The following is a 5,083-nucleotide window of genomic DNA, read 5'->3' as shown; positions in this document are numbered from 1 at the left end:
AATGCAGTAGTGATGAAAGTAAATACAAAGTAAATAGTAAAGGCTCAATCACCTCAATTTTATTGTTTGAAAATAGACATTTTGATAGCATTTCCCATCAAACCCAAACGAAAATAAGAAAATGAAGGGACTATGGCAATTTATAATAAAAAATGTTCTACTACTACAACTAATAATTTACATATTTATTTTAAAATATTTATACACATACAAAAAGTTATTGAGTGATAGTTAACTTGATTAGCACTCTGAAATAATTATAAAATAATGAAACAATTTTAAAATTTCCATATTATTTGATATTTAAAAAAATGGCTTTCTTGAAAAATTTATTATTAAAAAGAAAAACAAACTAAGTTCAAGAAATTATCTGAATAAATAAATAACTAATAAGCTATATAATAAAACAATAATGAACTGTTAAAAAACCTGTGATCAGTCAAACAAAATAATGATATCTTTAATTTTTATATAATCCACCACAGATAGGATAACTTGTTCTACTTTTTAATTGCTGATGATTTTTAGATTTACGTTTCCTACATAATCCTTCACTGAAAAAGAACCTTGCTCTAGGACTAACAAAACGATTATGATGTATTATCTATTATTATTACTTTAACGTTTAATCTTTCCTATCTTATATAATATATTTACATTATTGAGACAATATATTCAATTGGCTGCTAGATAGATAGTATGCTATCATAGCAGCCAGGATTATATTGTCGCAATAATATATACAATTACATAATTACATACAATTACATAATTACAATTACATATACAATTATTCACATTACCTATGATTACAATTAAATTGCATATGTTTAACAATCATAAATAGCAGTATCGACCCCACCAACAGAAGTACATATTAAAGAAAAAATACAACCATTTGCCTATTCGAATATCAGACCTCAGCATACACAACACACACTACGCTCTATGAACCATAACGAAGACAAGGCCTTAATATTGGTGCTCTATTTTGATAGAAACGTGTAACTATATATGACGTGCACGTTAATTTTGTGCATGATCAATTAACATAAATAAGCCTCGTTCATGACGCGTTTTTAGCACGCAAATGTATTAAGTAGAAACGCACGTATATTTTTATATAATCATACTTTCCTTTACAATCCATGTGTACAAATTTATTAAATCATGTATGTATATATATATAAATATATATATATATGTTCGAAAAACCATGCAAAATAAAAACCCTACGTATTATATATATATATATATATATATATATATATATATACATTTTTTAATTTATTTATTTTAACAGGAAACTGAGTTTCACAGATTTTTCCCAAAAATACTGCTAGCAGCCCCTAGATGAATCCAGTAAAAAAACTATCAGCCTAATTCAATATACCAGCACCAAATTCCAAAAAACCAAGCTATAGTGTGCTGTGTTCAGTAACACATAATGATAACTATTTGGTCGATTAGAAGATACTATGTATCAAAAACGTCAGAATTTCCATTACCATGTAATACATTTTCATGCTCAGGAGATTGATTACTACATGAATCTAGTAAAAAAAAGTACCAACTTAATTCACTATATCAGTGCCCCATTTAAAAAAAATCAAACCATAGCGCCAGTTCAGTAATACATAATGATAACTGTTCAATCAATTCCTGACAATATATATCAAAAATGTCAAGATTCCCATTACCAAGCTGTATATTTTCTGGCGCAGGAGATTGAGTACTACATAAATCTAAGAAAAGACGACCAGTTAATTCACTGTATCAGTGCAACATTCATAATGACAACTGTTCTGTCGATTCATGACACTATATCAAAAAAGTTCAGAATTCAATTACAAAATTATACTTTTTAATGCTTAGGAGATTGGGTACCACATGTATCTAGCAAAAAAAAATTACCGGCTTAATTCTCTATATCAGTGCCACATTCCAAAAATAATTGAACAATAGAATATCTGTAATGTTTTAAAGTTTAAAAGCTTTAAATGTTTTAAAATATTTAAACTAAGAGACTAATAAAGTAAAAAAATAATAAAGTATAGTAACATTGATTCATTATATCATCTGTTATTAATTTATTGTAATTAGCTCTACTACGGTCTTACTGATTCTCCACTGACTATATCCTTTTTTAAATTCTGCTGCTTGTTTAGTTGCTTTCTAGCCTTCATCCTTTCTAATTTCTCCATATCTTGTTCTCTTACACTGACTACATATAAATAAAATATGGAATAGTTATTAAAATTACACATTAATGCACATGTACAAGCCATGATCTTCTAAAAAGAGAAAATAAAATTTATAAGGAGCACTGTTGAGTTGAACATTTGGGAGAAACAGAACTTTAAAAATAAATTGATTGACCGATTGGTCAACTAATTTTTAGATCTAAATACGAATACCATTGCTAACTTCACTTTCGTGGCTAATAATAAAAAAGGGCATATAAAAAAAATGTGTGCTGTGCCCTATCTATGCCATGCAGCTAGCTTCTAGCAACTAGAGCGAATTTCCGATTTTGCAACAATATCTACCTTGTCTAGTTAATGATGCCTACGTTGCAATCCTCTTCAAGTTTACTTTACCAACTTATTATTTATTTTTTGCCGTCTTAATCAATCAAGAAATCTTATTTTTTCAAACTCAGAATGATAAAAAACCGTAATTTACCTCGGCGACGTTTCACTAACTGCAACGAATAAAAACAACAAAGTATCACTGTGCGTGCACCATTGTTCTTTTCCCATGTGAGGAATTTTGAATAGAAATACTTGGTTAGCCGTCTTAATCAATCAAGAAAATTAACTCAAACCCAGAATGATAAAAAAAACCGTAATTTACCTTAGCAACGTTTCACATACAGCAACAAATAAAAACAACAAAAGATCTGTGAACCATTGTTCTTTTCCCATGTGATGAATTTTGAACAGAAAGACTTGGTTTGAGCAATAACCCTTAAAACAATAATTATATGCTAATCGGGGTTGCCAGTAAAAATTATAAGGAATGTGTGACGTCAACTGACGTATAACGGGAAAACGATAGAACAGAATACGAACTATAGCCATACATTTTTTAATCCTTAATCGCTTGCACTCGGAAAGTTTACATCCGCAATTCCAACACTTTTTATCTGCATTCGCTCGTTATTTCCGTTTTAAAAAAAGGGCCGTAATAAGTGATTTTAGCTTCAATTTCAAATTGAAAAAATTTAACATTGTGAGATAATTCACTTGAGCCATAATTTGACGTTTTCAAGTCAGACCGTAACCCAGGTTTACAAATACAAATCCAGACGTATCCAAAGACGGATTTGTGAATAAGGATCAGTCACAGTTTTTACAATTCATGACTATGACTTCATTACAGGAGGTCAGATGGAAGGGTGAGGGTACAAGGTTTGTGGGGGCTAAAGGTGGAAGATATAAGTTGTGGTGGAAGGGGGATGATGGTACGGGAGGAGTTGGTGTGATGGTAAGAGAAGAGTTGTTGGAGCAGGTGTTGGAAGTGAGGCGGAGAAGCAATGGGGTAATTGTGGTGGTGATGGTGTTTGGAAAAGTAATAGTGAGGGTGATATCAGGATATGCTCCGCAACAAAGTAGGAAGGAAGAGGAGAAGGATAGGTTTTATGATGATGTTTCTGACGAGATTGGGCAAGCGGGGTTGCATGAGTTTGTGGTGTTGTTGGGTGATTTGAATGGTCATGTGGGGGCGGATGCAGACGGATATGAAGGTGTACATGGGGGATGGGGATATGGTATACGGAATGAGGAAGGGCGTAGAGTGTTGGAGTTAGCGGATGTACACAGCATGGTGGTGGGAAACACTTGGTTCACAAGGGAACCAGCGCGATTGATTACTTATAGGTCAGGGGAACATAGATCAATGATCGACTATATATTGGTAAGGGCCAAACATAGGAAGTATGTGAAGAATGTGAAGGCGATACCTGGTATGTTGCAGCATAGTATGGTTGTGATGGATGTGACATCAAAAGAAATGGGGAGGAGGAAGAAGGATAAGTTTGTGGCAAAGAGAAAGACATGGAAGTTGCAGGATGCAGAGGTGAGGAAGGCATTTGAAGTGAAGGTGGCTGAAAATTGGGAGAGTGGTAAGGATGGAGATGTTTGGGAGAGATACAGGGACTGTGTGTTGGCTACGGCAGATAAAGTATGTGGATGGACGAAAGGAAAGTGTAGGCATGGTGAGACGTGGTGGTGGGATGAAGATATAAGAAGGGTTTTGGAAGTCAAGAAGGAGAGGTTTAGGGTATGGAGAAGGGACATGACGGAGGAAGCGGAGTCTGAGTATAGGAAGGCTAAGAAGTTTGCAAAACAGGCAGTGGCAACTGCAATGACGAAAGCATCAGATAGGTTAATGAAGGAAATGGAATCTGATGTGAGTTCGAGGAAAATGTTCAAAGTAGCAAAGCAGTCAATGAGGGATAGGAAAGATGTTATAGGGAATGGATGTGTTTGGGATGGATCTGGCAAGTTGTGCATAGATGAGGAGGAAAAAGCTCAGGTGTGGAAAGCTCATATGGAAAGGTTGATGAATGAAGAGAATGAGTGGGATGGAGATGTGGAATCCGCGGTCACACACGGACCTATAGAGAAGGTGACGAGGGAGGAAGTAGAGAAAGCAGTTAGAGAAATGAAACTAGGTAAGGCGACAGGGGTTTCGGAAGTGGCGGCTGAACATATTAAAGCGAGTCGGGTGATAGGAATCGAAGTTATGATGAGAATTGCTAACAGTATGTTTGATGATGAAGGTATACCTGAGGATTGGCGACACAGTGTGTTGGTGCCGTTGTATAAGGGCAAAGGAGATGTGAGAGATTGTGGGTCATACAGGGGTGTGAAATTACTAGAGCACGGAATGAAGGTAGTGGAGAGGGTGCTTGAGAGGAGGTTGAGAAGTATGGTGACAGTTAATGAAATGCAGTGTGGGTTTATGCCTGGTAGGGGAACGGTGGATGCGTTGTTCATGGCGAGAATGTTGCAGGAGAATTATAGAAAGAAGAAACGAAGATTGTACATGTGTTTTGTGGATCTAGAAAAGGCTTTTG

This window comes from Helobdella robusta (assembly GCF_000326865.2).
Source record: "Helobdella robusta unplaced genomic scaffold HELROscaffold_9, whole genome shotgun sequence".
In the NCBI taxonomy this organism is placed as follows: Eukaryota; Metazoa; Annelida; class Clitellata; order Rhynchobdellida; family Glossiphoniidae; genus Helobdella; species Helobdella robusta.
Note: the sequence above shows the minus strand (reverse complement) of the source record.